The sequence below is a fragment of the Phascolarctos cinereus genome, unplaced genomic scaffold, assembly GCF_003287225.1.
Source record: "Phascolarctos cinereus isolate Bilbo 61053 unplaced genomic scaffold, phaCin_HiC Scaffold_4;HRSCAF=312, whole genome shotgun sequence".
NCBI classification, from domain to species: Eukaryota; Metazoa; Chordata; class Mammalia; order Diprotodontia; family Phascolarctidae; genus Phascolarctos; species Phascolarctos cinereus.
This window is the reverse complement of record NW_027555847.1, coordinates 108579868-108596206: the sequence shown is the minus strand read 5'-3', so window position 1 is coordinate 108596206 and position 16339 is coordinate 108579868. Positions and strand designations below refer to the sequence as shown.

Genomic DNA, 16339 nt, shown 5'->3' with positions numbered 1-16339 from the left:
GTCTATTTTGTCCTATAAGTCATTTAACTCCTTTAAAAATTTAAATGCTATACCATTTGGTTCACATATGTTTAGTATTGGTATTATTACATTGTCTATTGTACCTTTAGCAAGATGTAGTTTCTTATCTCTTTTAATTAAATCTATTTTTGTTTTTGCTTTGTCTAAGATTATTATTGCTACCCCTGCCTTTTTTACATCAGCTGAAGAATAATAGATTCTGCTCCAGCTCCTTACCTTTACTCTGTGTATTTCTTTACTTCAGATGTGTTTCTTGTAAACAACGTACTATAGGATTCTGGTTCTTAATCCACTCTGCTGTGTGCTTCTGTTTTATGGGTGTATTCCCATAAATCCTACTCACAGTTATGATTACTAACCATGTATTTCCCTCCATCCTATTTTCCTCCTGTTTATCATTCCTTTTCTTCTCCTTTCACCTAAGTTGATCATAGTTGATCATCACACAGTATCGCTATTACTGTGTCCAGTGTTCTCCTGGTTCTGTTCATTTCACTTTGCATCAGTTCATGTAAGTCTTCCCAGGTTTTTCTGAAATCCTTTGAGGCATTATTTTAAAGGTGTTTGGAGAGTAATGTTGGGAGAATTCAGTTGGATTGCTGCCTCTACTACACTATCTTGGCTGTGTTCGTTAATTACTTACACTTTTAAGCTTTCCTTACAAAAGGTAAACTTCAGCTTTGTCCTCTTTGAATCACCACAAATTGCATTTTAACTAGGTATAAATTAAGAATACCTCTATATTTGAGAAACTCTTTTTCTTAAGGTACTGACAGATAAAGTTCTAGGCCTGGAGTCAGGAAGTCTCATCTCATTGAATTAAAATTTAGCCTCAGATACTTAAGAGTTGTGTGACTTGGCCAGTCAGTTAACCCAATTTGCCTCCATTTTCACATTTGTAAAACGAGCTGGAGAAGGAAATGGCAAACTACTCCAGTATCTGTACCAAGAAAACTTTAAATTGGGTCATTAAGAATTAGATATGACTGAAATTACTGAATAACAACAAAAGATTACAGGTATATTTGTATAGTACCTGAATATTTGGAAAGAAGGAAACAGGAAGGATATTTTAAAACTGAGGTTTCTTTGATGTAGTAGAAAAATATAGGTTCAAATCCTACCCATCATTTATTAGCCAGCCCTAAGACTTTGGAAAAATCACTTAAACCTCTTTGGGCCTATTGTCTTATCTATAAAATGGTGATAACAATACTTGAATTACCTTCCCTATAGAGTTATTGGGAAGAAAGTACTATAAAAATGTAAATTGTTATTATAAATTGTTCATCATAAATCTGTACCATCCAGCTGAAGTTATTCACAAATGGGTAGGAAATTAGTATCACTTATACTTAAACTCTGCTTCTCCAGTTTTGGTTCAGTCATCTGACCTGTCCTCATCATGGACATTGTGGAAGTGGCAAGGTCATAGTTTCAGCCAAAACTCAATTTAGTCACAATATTAGCCCTTTTATGCTATCATTTGTACAGAGAAAGGACTTACAGGTCAATTTGGGGTTGTCTGCTTTCATTTGCAGAATAATCAAGAAGCTAATGTACAGTTTTGAAAGGTTTTCAATCTGTGTATTCTGAACCAGTTCTGTAAGGGAACTGATATAGAGATAAGAATGGATACATTTCCACTTGATAAGCTAATAAAATGAAAGGAATAAAGAATTCTTTCAGAATTTTTTTCCATTTGTATAATTTTTGAAATTAAGTTTTTATAATTGTCTTTGGTTATGTCTCAAAACCTAGACACTAACCTGTGGCCATGTATCTTTCTAGATCATTATATAATGTTGAGTTACATTTGGATTACTTTCTACTTGGTAGAAAAAGATATTTCCTGATTTAAACCCTAACTTTAAGTGTAAAAAGGATCTGATGTGTTAGTGTTCAGTTGAAGGACCAATGCTAAATTGCACTGTGGGATCCTTAAAAAGACTTACCTTTTATTGTCTTGGTGGCAATGAAATGTAGAAAGCAATTAATTATGATGGGTTGTACAAAATTTAAAACTATCCTTTTTTGAGTTATTTATTATAGAAGTTGGAAAATGTCAAATTCATTTTGCAAGAATATATTATGGCAGAAACTAACAAATATAAATACTCAAACTTCAAAATAAATAGTAATTCTTAATGGATATGAATAGTAAAGGATGTGTAGTTTAAAAAGCTCCAATTTGAGTTTGTTACTCCCAACTTACCTAAAATAGCAGATAAATATTTCTTTAAATAATACAAATGAAAACTAAATGGAAAAATAGTAGCCAGAAGAGATTCTTTCATAAAGGAGAATAAAAACATTATTTCCAAGTAAGCAAATTACACTAGAGACAACTAATGTGGATCAAAATATTAATTTTCCTAGAAATATTCAAAAATAAAATTTCATATAAATTTCTCAAGCTATGTGTTAACATTCTTAGAAGTTTAATGTATATAGTTTGACTTTTAGTATGTCACATTTATAGAAAATAAGTTAGTATGGTCATGTGAATTGGCTGCTAGCAAAGTGGTCAAGGATTATTTCTCTCTCTCTGTCTCTCTCTTTCTGTCTCTCTGTGTCTCTCTCTCTTCCTCTCTTCTAAGCACATGTAAACATACCATGAGATGTCCCATCTTTCCATCGACAATGCAACTATTTTTAGTTTGGTTCTGACAGGTGACACAGGGCTCTATAGTGCTATGGCGAAGAATACATGCCAACTTCATTCTTTGTCTTGTGCTTCTTCTCTCTCACATTCTCTGGAATTTTCTTGACTGCTATAGATGATATTTTTAGATGTACATATTAGGGTATAATCCTTACTTAGGTTTCTGATATTTATACTATTTTTTCCCTTTATGTTTCTTCAACAAATGAATGTTTGCAGTCATTAACCTTAATTTTTTTTTTAACACTCTGGAACTTCAAAGCTTTCTTCTTCTACTTGTGTTCAACTTTCTAGCTTGCCTTTATCTAACACTTTACTTTTTTTTTCTCAGGAAGCAGTTCCCTTGAAGAGCCCACAAGAAGATGTTTAGTTATATTACATTTAAAAAAAATTTTGAATTCCAAATTCTCTCCCTCTCACCAGCTACTCATTGAGAAGGCAGGCAATATGATATCAATTATACATGTGATATCATCCAAAATATTTGTGTATTAGCCATATTTTAAGAAAAATAAAGTACTCTTCAATCTGCGCTCAGATAATTTCAGTTCTCTCTTTGGACATGGATAGCATTTTTTTTCCCCCACAGGGCAATTAGGCTTAAGTGACTTGCCCAGAGTCACACAGCTAGTAAATGTTATGTTTCTGAGACCTGATTTGATCTTAGGTCCTCCTGACTCCAAGGCCTCTGCCTAGCTGCCTCATGGATAACATTTTTTTATCCTGAGTCCTTTGGAATTGTCTTTGCTCATTGAATTGATTGGAGTAGCCAGGTCTTTCACAGTTGGTCATCATTACAATATTGCTATACTGTGTACAATGTTCTGGTTCTGTGCACTTCACTTTGTATTGGTTCAAATATGTGTCCCCAGGTTTTTCTGAACCCATCTACCTTGTCATTTCTTATAGCACAATAGAATTCCATCGCACTCATATACCACAACTTATTCAGCCATTCCCAAATTAATGGGCAACTTTTACTTTCCATTTCTTTGCCACTACAAATAGAGCTGCTATAAATAATTTTGCATACATAGGACCTTTTCCTTTTTGTTTCATCTCTGGGATATAGTGCTAGTAGTGATATTGCTGATTCAGTTGGTTATACATAGTCTTATAGCCCTTTGGCCACGGTTGGACTAGTTTACTATTCCACCAACAGTGCATTAGTGTCTCAGTTTTTCCACATCCCCTCCTGTATTTGTCATTTTCTTTTTCTGTAATGTTAGCCAATCTGATAGGTACAAGGTAGTATCTCAGAGTTGTCTTAATATTAATTTCTTTAATCCATAGTGATTTTAGAGCATTTTTTCATGACTAGATAATTTTGATTTCTTCTTCTGAAAACTCTTCACACTTTTTGACCATTTATCAATTAGGGAATGACTTATTTTTATAAATTTGACTCAGTTCCCCATATATTTGAGAAATGAGGCCTTTATCAGAGAAATTTGCTGTAAATTTTTTTGATATTGCTTCATTGTTCATGATGCTTCTTAGCAAACTGTAGTTTCCCTGATTATTTCTTTTAATTAGATGTATTTTGGCTTTTGCTTTGTCTGAGATCGTGATTGCTACACCTGCCTTTTTTTTTAACTTCAGCAGAAGCATAGTCGATTGTACTTTAGCCCCTTATTTAGATTTTGAGTGTGTGTGTGTGTGTGTGTGTATTTCTGTTTCAAGTGTGTCTCTTATAAATAAGATATTGTTGAATTTTGGTTTCTAATTAATTTTGTTATCTGCTCTTATGTTATGGGTAAGTTTATACATTCACTGTTATGATTACTAACTATATTTCCCTCCATCCTCTTTTCTTGTTTATCTCTCTCTCTCTCCCTTCCTCCTCTGTCCCTCCTCCAAAATCTGTTTTGCTTCTGATCACTGCCTCTCTTAAGCTGCTCTCCATTTTATCACTACTCTCCCCTATCCTTTCTCTTATCCCCTCCTGCTTCTCTGTTGTGTAAGATTGATTTACATAGACAACTGAATATATGTCTGTCTTCTTTCCTCTTTGAAGCAGTACTGATGAAAGTGAGTTTTAAGCATTGCTGGCCCTCATTCCATTTTCCCCTCCACTGTAAGGGCTTTTTTTTGCATGCTTCCTTTAAATTTTTTCCAATTAAATGTAAAAACAATTTTTTAAACATTCATTTAAGAAAATTTTTCAGTTCCAAATTCTCTTTCTCCCTCTTCGACCCCTCCTTGAAAAGGCAAGCAATTTTATATAAGTTACATATATGCAGTCATTTCTATATTAGCCATGTTGTGAAAGAAAACAAACCAAAAAAACTCCCACAAAAAATAAAAAGTATTATGCTTCAATATGTATTTAGACTTCATCAGTTCTTTCTCTGACGATGTTTCATCATAATTCCTTCAGAATTATCTTGGATCTTTGTATTGCTGAGAATAGCTAAGTCATTCACAGTTTATCATAGAATATTGCTGTTATTGTGTACAGTGTTCTCCTGGTTCTACTTGCTTCATTCTGCATCAGTTCATGTAAGTCTTTCCAGGTTTTTCTGAAAGTATCCTGCTTATCATTTCTTATAGCACAATAGTATTAAAATTTTTTTGAATTATTTTCACATGCAACTGGGAAATAAGAAATACAGGAAATGGGGTACAGAAATCTATCCTGCCCTATAGGAAAATAGAAGGGGAAAGGGGATAAGAGAAGGGGGGAGATAGAGAAGGGAGGGCAGATTGGGGAAGGGGTATTCAGAATGCATGCCATATTGGGGTGGGGGGAGGAATGAGATGGGGAAAAAATTTGGAACTCAAAATCTTGTGGAAGTGAATGTTGAAAACTAAAAATAAATAAATTAAAACAAAAGAAAAAACTTTTTGGTTTCATTTTGTACTTAAATATGAAAAAAAGAATATTTTCATGTACATGTATACAGCGCAACATAAAAAAGGATTCAATATGAAACCATGAATTTCCATTTCACAGTTTACTTTTTTGGAAAAACTATGTAATAAATACTACACATCGTTTTAAAAGCTACCTAGCTTTTCTGTGCTTCCATCTGAGTTTTCCTTTGTTCTCTGCTGTGGACTTTTTTTTCTTCCCTCCTTCCCTACCCTACCCTAGAGAAGGCTACCATATAAATATAAGTATGTATAGTATGGTGTGTGTATGTGTATCTATATCTATATCTATATCTATATCTATATCTATATCTATATCTATATCTATATCTATATCTATATCTATATCTATATCTATATTTATATCTATATCTATATCTATATCTATATGTGTGTGTGTATGTGTGTGTGTGTATATATATATTATATATACATACACACATGTATATGCACATACACATATATAAACCATACTATACATACTTATATTTATATTTCTTCTATTTATTTATACTTCTGCTTATCAGTTTTTTCTCTGGATATGGATAGTGTATTTCTTTATCAGTCCTTTGTAGTTTATTTGGGTATTTATAATACTCAAAATGATTTAGTAATTCAAAGTTGTTCTTAGAACAATATTGCTGTTACTGTGTACAAAGTTCTTTTGGTTTTGCTCATTTCACTCTTCATTATTTAATGCAAGTCTTTCCATGTTTTTCTGAAATCAACCAGCTCATCATTTTTTGTAGTATAATAGTACTCCCATTACCGTTATATACTACATCGCATTTAACTGTTTCCCAATTGACCAGCAATTCATCAATTTCTAGTTCTTTGTCACCACAAAAAGAGCTGCTGTAAATATTTTAGAACATATAAGTTATTTTTCTTTTTTCTGTAATCACCTTGGGAAACACACGTAATAGTGGTATTGCTGGGTCAAAGGATATACACAGTTTTATAACTCTTTGGGCATAATTCCAGATTGCTCTCGAAAATGGTTGGATTAGTTTACAATTCTACTAACAGTGAATTAATGTACCATTTTTCTCACATCCCTTCCAATATTTCTAGCATTCCCCTTCTATCATTTTCCAAACCCCTTACTGTCTCTGGGCTAAGAGCCCCTGAAGCTGCTGCTACTTCTGCCTCAGCCACCTTTTTGCTAGATATGCTCTGGGCCAGTCCCTACACCTGTGTCACAGAACTCTCTGACTTTCTAAGTTGTCTTGGATGGGAGCAACATCTCAGTCTGACCTTATGTTGGCTATACTGCTCTAGAATTCGATTTGAGGTGATATATTCAAGTTGTTTGGAGGGGAATGTTGCAAGAGCTTGGCTATAAGGCTCCCTCTACTTCCTTGTACTGTTTTTGCCTCTATCACTTATTTTCAGTCTCTGTTTTTCTCCTGGCTCCTTCCCTGCCGTAGCCTGCAGACATGTTGGTATCATCCCCATCCTGAAAAAATCCTTACTTTATCCTTCCATCTTTGCTAACTGTCATCTTATATCTCTTCTGCTGTGTGTACTAAACTGTGAAATGATTATCTAAAATAGGTGTCTCCACTTTCTCTTCTCTTATTCTCTTCTTAATCTCCTATAATCTGGCTTCTGACCTTATCATTTCGCTGAAACTACTCCCTCCAATGTCACCAGTGGTCTCTTTGCCAAATCAAATGGCATTTTCTCAGTCTTCATTATTTTCAGTCTCTCTCCAGCCTTTTGACACTGTTGATCCACCTTTTCTCCTTGTTACTCTTTTATCTCTAGACCTTTTGGATACTATTCTTTTCTTCTTCTTCTTCTTCTTCTTCTTCTTCTTCTTCTTCTTCTTCTTCCTCCTCTTCCTCTTCCTCTTCTTCATCCTCTTCCTCTTCCTCCCTCTTCTTCTTCTTCCTCTTCCTCTTCTTCTTCTTCTTCTTCTTCTTCTTCTTCTTCTTCTTCTTCTTCTTCTTCTTCTTCTTCTTCTTCTTCTTCTTCTTCTTCTTCTTCTTCTTCTTCTTCTTCCTCTTCCTCTTCAAAATTACAGTTAAGTGACTTGCCTGGGGTCACCCAGGTAGTAAGTGTCAAGTGTGTGAGGTCAGATTTGAACTCAGGTCCTCCTGACCTCAAGGCTGGAGCTCTATCCATTGTGCCACCTAGCTGCTCCTGATACCACTCCTGGTTCTCCTGCTACCTATCAGACGGTGCCTATTTAGTCTTCTTTGCTAGATCCTCATCCAGATTATGTCCTGTAACCATAGCCTTCCTCACAATTCTATCCTGGTCCTTCTCTCTTTTTTTCCCCCTCTCTACTATTTCACTAGGTTCAAAGAGGACTAGCATCTCTGATGTGAGGGCTTGCCAAGCCCTTTTCAGGGCTGCTTATCCACTTTTGGTATTTATTTGGCACTCAGCTTTCACTTGTGGCTGTAAGAAGTTGTAGTATGCTCAGTGACCACACCTTGATAAACTATCTCAGCAGATGGGTTAAACCAGATTGAGGGTATCCAATGGGCCTCAAACCTGTTGGTGAATTGGGAGGTGTCTACCCCAAGCATATGAAGACATCCCCCAGGTTTTAATGAGCAGATGAGAACATTTTATTCCAGTGGCCATGAAGGTAGCTGAAGCAGGCATTGTGAAGCAGTTAAAAGTTTGGTCACACATCAAGATACAAGGTCATTCGCTGCATCCTGGGATATTACCAATTGTCTTGATTTTGTCTTGCTACTGAACTTTGATGACTCAGTAAGGCTGATGACTTTGTGCAGCTCTGTCTCACTTAAATCTAGTTCATGTGCGAGTCAAGACATCACCCTGTGATGTTATTGGTCTTTTTCTGGAAATGAAGGACAACCTTCCCCCTAACATTTCACTAGGTGATTTCATCAGCTTCTGTGTATTTATTTTCCATCCGTATGCTGATGATTCTTAAATCTACCTATCTTACCCTAACTTTTTTGCAGATCTCTAGTCTTGTATGTCCAACTGCCTTTCAAACATCTTAAACTGGATTTGTACACCTTAAACTTAACATATGTAAAACAGAACTCATTATTTTTTCTTTTAGACCCTCCTCCCCTCCTACTCTACCTGTTACTATCGAGGGCAGCATTGTCTTCCAGTTCTCTTAGGTTTGAAACATAGAAGTCATCCTGGATTTCTCACTATATCTTACCCTCCATATACAGCATCTTGCCAAAGTCAGCCATTTTCACCAATGCAACATCTCTTCAATACTCCCTCTTCTCTTTTCTGACACTGCCATCACTCTAGTGCAGGCCTTTGTCACCTCACATCTGGGTTACTGCATTAGCCTATTGGTGGATCTGCCTGCCTCAAGTCTCTCCCCGTTCCATTCCATCTTTTATTTAGCCAGTGATTTTCCTAAGATGATGGTCTTACCATGTCATCTTCTACTCAATAAACTCCAGTGACTCCCTATTTCCTTCTGGAACAAATACAAAGTGCTGTATTTGATATTCAAACACTTTCATAACCTATCTCTTTTCTACCTTTCTGGTCTTTTTATGTTTTTCTCCTTGTCATGTACTCTTTCATCCAATGACTTTGGCCTCCTGGCTGTCACATGAACAAGATACTCCATTTCTCAGCTCCATGCTTTTTCTCTGACTGTCCCCTGTGCCTGGAATGCTCTTCCTCTTCTGCTCTGTCTACTGCCCTCACTGGTTTCTTTTAATTCCTAACTAAAATCCAGTTTTCACAGAAGCCTTTCCCAATCCCTCTTAATTCTAGGACCTTCCTGCTTTTATTTTTTCCTCTTTATCTTGTATATAGCTTTTTCTTTGGGTAATTATTATTTATCTTGTATATACGTATTTGTTTCCTTCTTGTCTAATTATATTGTGAGCTCTTTTAGGATAGGGACTTTTGCCTCTTTTTGTGTTGTAAATGCTTAATTCAGTGCCTGGCACATAGTAGGCACTTAATAAATTCTTATTGACAGACTAACTGATATGCTTTGGCCAATTTTTTTATTGAGAAATTTATCTTAGTCTTATATGTTTGTGAGGGATAGATCTAATGAGATGAAATATTACAAATGAATGTGAATTCTTACGCTTATGTTAAATCAGATTCTTGAGTTGAAGAGGCAGATTTAGATTTAATATATGGAAATTAATATATGGAAATCTTAAGAATTAGAGCTTTATAAAACCAGTATGGACTGTCCTTGGAGGTAGTAGATTCTTTCTCACAAGCGGTTTTTCACTCAGAGGCCAATGGATATTATAAAGGAGCTACTTGATCCAGGGATGTGTTATACGAGATATGGTCTCAGTGGTCTTTTCCAGTTTTGATATTTTGTGTTTCTTTAGAGTCTACAGATAGACAATTTGTTTATTTTTGAGAATCAATCTTGCCAAATTTGGAGAAACCCATCACCAGATGGTTAGCTACCATATGATGATGTTTTGTCTATAGACACTCATAAAGACTATCCACTAAGGTGTGGAGTGCTTGTGATATACAGTGGTAGAAGGAGTAGCTATACTTGAAATTTTGAAATATTTATAGAATTAAATTTTTTCTTTGTACTCTTTTATTCTGATCTATAATCTATAATCATATTTTTTCCCCTGGAAAAATGTGATGAATAGTAATTTTAGAGAATGACTTTGCTATGTAAAGGAATTGGAATAAATATCTCAGATTTTGTAGAATATTTCTTGTGATGATATTTAGTAGCATAAGTACCTAATTGGATTTAATGTAATCTTGTTACATTGTTTATGAAAAACTATTTTGACAAATCAATTCTCCAATGACTTTCTAGTTAAGTTACAGGATTTTGTGTGTGTGTGTGTGTGTGTGTGTGTGTATTTGGTATTACTGAAGTGGTTCTATGATGTGTATTCTCTATAACAGAGTTTTTAAACTTGGGTTCTGTGAAGTTTTTTCAATATTTTGATAACTATTTCATTTGATAACTATTTATTTGTAATTCTATTACCTTTATTTTATACATTTAAAAACATTATCCTTATAAGAGCTTTACGGGCTTTCCTAGGATGTGTGAAGGGTCTATGACACATAAAATATTAAGAACCCTTATTTTATGATGATGCAGATTGTGTCCCTTCCATGCTTCCTTTTCTTGACTATTGTCCATGTTGCCATATAAATTCACTACAGAGGGTTTTTCCGAATGTGATTTGACTCTTTTGTGCTATTTCTTAATTATTTTTATTTTTAAATTTAAAAAATCAGTTCAATTTTACTTTCAAGTACCTATTTTTCTCCCTCTCACTTTCTCCTTCTCTCTTCCCAAATTGAGAAATAAAGAAAAACAAAAACTAGGTATAAACATGTATAGTCAATCAAATCAAATTCCTGTACTTGATATGTTTAAAAAAAATGTCCCTATATGTACTCTGAATCCATCACTACTCTGTCTGGAGGTAGAGCAGCATGTTTAAGTAAGAATCTTCTGGAATTGTGGTTAGTCATTGTATTGGTCACAGTTCCTAAGTCTTTCACAGTTGTTTGTCTTTACAATATTATTTTTGTATAAATTGTTTTCCTGGTTTTGCTCTCTTCATTTCACATTATTTCTTATAAGTCTTCCCAGTTTTCTCAGAAACCACCCCCTTCATCATTCTGTATAGTACAATAGAATTGTATCACTTTAATATATCATAACTTGTTCAGCCATTACTCAATTAATGGGCACCCCACTCAGTTTCCAAATATTCACTACTACAAAAAGAGTTACTGTGAATATTTTTATACGTATTGGCCCCTTTCCTTTTTCTTTGATCCCTTTGGGATATATTTTTAGTAGCAGTATAGTTTGATAGCTCTTTTTTTGGGCATAGTTCTAAATTACATTCTAGAATATCTCAACCAGTTTGCAACTCTGTAAACATTTCATTAATGTTCCTATTTTCCCATGCCCATCCAATATTTGTCATTTGCCTTTTTTGTCAACTTTGTTTATTGATAAATGTGAGGCATTGCCTCAGAATTTTTTTAAATTTGCATTTTTCTAGTTATTAATGATTTGGTATGTTTTTCTTTCTTAAAATTTTACTTATTTATTTGTTTTTAGTTTTCAACATTCACTTCTATAAGATTTTGAGTATTAAATCTTCTCCCCCTCCCTCTATCCCCCCTCCCTAAGATGGCATGCAATCTGATACAGGTATACATGTACAATCATATTAAACATATTTCCACATTTGTCATGTTGGGAAAAACCATGAGAAAGAAGAAACAAACAAACAAACAAGAGAAAATAATGTGCTGCATTCAGACTTCGTAGTTCTTTCTCTGGATGTGGATAGCATTTTCCATCATGAGTCTTTTGGAATTGTCTTAGATACTTGTATTGCTGAGAAGAGTTAACTATATCAAAATAATCATCGCACAATGTTGCTGTTACTGTGTACAATATTCTCCTGGTTCTGCTCACTTCACTCAGCATCAGTTCATGTAAGTCTTTCTAGGTTTTTCTGAAGTTTGCTTGCTCATCATTTCTTATGGAACAGTAATATTCCATTACATTCATGTACTACAGCTTGTTCAGCCATTCCCCATTGTTGGACATTCCCTCAATTTCCAATTCTTGGCCACCACAAAAAGAGCTACTATAAATATTTTTGTGCATGTGGGTTCTTTTCCCATTTTTATGCTCTCTTTGGGATACAGACCTAGAAAGGGTATTGCTGGGTCAAAGGGAATGCACAGTTTTATAGCCCTTTGGGCATAATTCAAATTGCTCTCCAGAATGATTGGATCAGTCACAACTCCACCAACAAAGCGTTGGTGTTCCAATTTTCCCACATCGCCAACATTTATCATTGGCCTGTTTTGTCTGTTAGCCAATGTGATATGTGTGATGTGGTACCTCAGAGTTGTTTTAATTTGCATTTTTCCAATTAATAGTGATTATAGAGAGCTTTCATTTCTTCATCTGAAAACTGCCTGTTCATATCCTTTGACCATTTATCAATTGGGGAATGACTTGTATTCTTGCAGATTTGACTCAGTTCTCTATACATTTTAAAAATGAGGCCTTTATCAGAGACACTGGCTGTAAACATTGTTTCATAGTTTTCTGCTTTTTTTCTTATCTTAGTTGCATTGGTTTTGTTTGTGCAAAACCTTTTTAATTTAATGTAATCAAAATCATCCGTTTTGAATTTCATAGTGTTCTCTATCTCTTGTTTGGTCATAAATTCTTCTGTTCCCCATAAATCCGACAGATAAACTATTCCATACTTTCCCTTTTTCCTTAATGTATCAGTCTTTATATCTAAATTTTGTACCCATTTTGACTTTATCTTGGCATAAGGTGTATGTTGCTGGTCTATGCCTAGTTTCTGTTATATTATTTTCCAGTTTTCCCAATGGTTTTTTTAAAATAATGAGTTCTTATCCCAGAAGCTAGAGTCTTCAGGTATATCAAACAGATTATTATAGTCACTGACTACTGTGTCTTGTATGGTACATTTTTTTCATGTGGCTATTTTTAACTTGAATTTCTTCTTTGAAACCTATTAGTTTTATTTTTTTCACTATTTATCAGTTGAGTGATGACTGTTATTCTTAGAAATTTGAATCAGTTCCTGTATATCTTAGAAGTGAGGCTTTTATTTGAGAAACTTGTTACAAAGTTTTTTTCCTTAATTTCATGTTTTTCTTTTATTTTTTTCTACATTGATTTTGTTTGTATTGAAACTTTATTGTTACATAATTTAGAATTGTCTGTTTTATCTCCTGTGTACTTCATGTCTGATTTTGAACTCTTCCTTTATTTATTGATCTGACAGGTAATTTCTTTCTTGTTCCTCTACTTTTTTTTGGTGTGATTTAACCTTTTATGTTTTAATCATGCATGCCTTTGGAATTTGTGCTTATATATGATGTGTGATTTTGGCATATACCTGGTTTCCTTGAGATTGCTTTCTAGTTTTCCCAACAGTTTTGGTTGATTAAGTGAGTTCTGCCACAATTGCTGGAATCTTTGGGTTGGCAAACACTAGACTCCTGAGCTCCTTCTTTTCATTTTGTTACTGATATTTCACTTAACCTTCCTATTTCAAATTGTTTTGAATATAACTGCTTATATTATGGTTTATAATCTGTTATTGCTAGACCCTCTTCCTTTCTACTTTTTCATTAATTTCCTTGTATTCTTGACCTTTTGCTACTCCGGATGACTTTTGTTATTTTTTCAAGTGCAATAAAGTTATGCTAGGTAATTTGGTATGGCACTGAATAGTAAATTAACTTAGGTAATATTATAATTTTTATTGTATTGGTTTGACCTATCCATAAAGAATCAGTATTTTTCCAATTATTTAGATATGCCTTTATTTGTGGGAATAATATTTTGTAATTGTGTTTATATACTTGCTGTGTGTGTCTTGGCAGGTAGTCTCCCAAGTATTTTATACTGTATTTATAGTGAAATTATTTTAAATAGAATTTTTCTATCTCTTCCTGCTGAATTTTGTTGGCAATATGCAGAAATATTGATGATTTGTGTGTGTTTGTTTTATATCCTGCAAATTTGCTGAAGTTGTTAATTGATTCACTTAGTTTTTTTGGTTGATTCTCTAGGATTTGCTCAGTAAACCATTGTATTATCTGCTACAAGTGATAATTTTACATTTTCCTTGCCTATGTTTATTGTCCTAGTTTCCTTTTTCTTGTCTTCCTTGCTTTTTCTTAACATAGAACGTTCAAGTTAAGTGCATGGCACATACTAAATATCTAATAAATATTTTTTTAATAGATTGATACGGTTTGTACAGTATTTTCCCACTCAGTATTAGCATATGACCACTCTTTTATCTTTCACACATTTACTTGATGACATTCTTGACTCACCCTCTCTTGTATGTAATGTGTTATACTCTGTTCATCCTTATTATGCAATCTCTCCAGTGCCTTTTGGGAGATTTTCAGTTTTTAATTCTTTGATGAGTCAGCATTGTCTAGTGGAAAGAGAAGAAGCTTTGGAGTCACGAAAATGGGGTTCAATCCTGCTTCTATTATTTACTTCATATGTGCCCTTTTTGGGTATCAGCTTTTGGGAGACATAAAGAACCAGTGGAATAGACAAAGATCTTAGAATCAAGAAGAACCTGAATTTATTTCTTGTTCTGCCATTTGCTGTATTTTTGTGTGACTGTGGTTGAATTATTACACCTCACTAGTCCTTAATTTTTTTTTTAAATTGAGGCAGAGTCACGTGATAGATAGGGCACTGGATTTGGAGCTCATAGGCTCACTAGGACTGGAGTTCCAAAATTATCTTACAGAAAGAATAGTTTGGATCAGGTGACTTCTAAAATCCCTTTTATTTCTGAAGTTCTGAGTTTGTGATTTTATTTCATGGATGCAAAAAGCTTCCTAGTTTAGATAGTAGCAGTATCTTGTCCTGCCTACTGGCTCATAGTATTTAAAGCTAGTTTCTAGGCTTAACTGCTTCATTCTAAAGGTTAGGAAACATACCCAAGGTGTTTAAGTGGCTAACCCCTAGTCATGCAAGTAAGAGCAGGAATTCAGGCCTAGTTTCTCTGACTCCAGAGCAAGGCCGCTTTCTTCTAAAGTATGATGACTCTCAAAAAAAAATTGAAGTTCTTATCTTTTCTCCTAGTGTTATGGCATACAAAGTGGAATTATAAGTAATAACAAAAATCAATATTTTTGATCAATATAAAACTAAACCAGAGGAAAGAGTCAAGGAGAAAAAACTGAAAGTAAGCAGCCAGAGGAGCCCCCAAAACTAGAAGAACTAGGAAGTGATGTAGAAATTGATAATGAAGAAATGATTGAAATTAATACAGACTCACCTTAGGAAATGGGAGATGAAAGTTCAGAGATAACAGATTGATGATGGATCAGACTAATGCAAAGAAGGTGGAGACCGTTGGTGAACTTAATGGTGAACTTAAGAAAGACATTGAATTACTTACTCACAGAGGCCATCAACCTGAATCTATACTGGGCCATTTTGTATTCTAAGAGAGCCAATATCTTTATAAAACTGCCAAAGCCCAGTGCTGCTGTCAGAGATTGTGACAGAGCAATTGAAATAAACTCAGATTCCGCTCAGCCCTGCATTGGAGAGGGGAAGCCCACAGACTTGTTGGCCATTGGGAGGAGTCAGCCTGTGATTTTACCATGGTTTGTAAACTGTATTATAATGAAGATGCCAGTGCTATGCTGAAGGAAGTCCAATTATAGGAAAATTGCTGAACATTGGGAAAACTATGAAAGAAAACGTGAATATCGAGAGGGCAGAGAAAGGATAGAAAGGGTAATGAAGGCTTGGGAGGCGCATGAGCTAGCCCAAAAGGAGGAAGAAGCCTGGCAAACTCATTTTGGCTCCGTTCCAGGTTTTCCTGGAGGGATGCCTGGGAACTTTGGAGTCATTCCTGGCATGGAACAGGGTATGCCTGGGATGGCAGAAATGCCTGGGCTCAATGAAATTCTTAATGACCTAGAAATGCTTACAGCCTTTTAGGACCCAAAAGTGATGGTGACATTCGAGTCTGTGTCTGAGAACTCTGTGAACATATCTAAATATCAGAGCAACCCAAAGATCTGAATCTTGTTGTCAACCAGATTTGGAGGACAACCATAAAAGCCCTTTTAACAAATAAAGCCCTTACTGAAGGGAAAAAATAATTTCTATAGGAAGCAATTTCATTTTTAAAAATAAAATCTGAATTTTAAAATTCTAAATATAATATACCACCTCTGGGCTCCTCTCAACCTACACTTGCACTCTAGGTTGTGTTTCCAGGGGGCAGCTACTGA

General features: G+C 34.6%; 1 protein-coding gene and 1 pseudogene across 5 annotated transcripts in view; both read left to right on the top strand.

The window, feature by feature from the left end:
• Positions 1 to 16339, top strand: part of CCDC171 (coiled-coil domain containing 171) — a 501148-nt gene that overhangs the window by 50979 nt on the left and 433830 nt on the right. The window lies entirely within an intron of this gene.
• On the top strand, positions 6558 to 16160 carry LOC110196475 (hsc70-interacting protein-like; annotated as a pseudogene).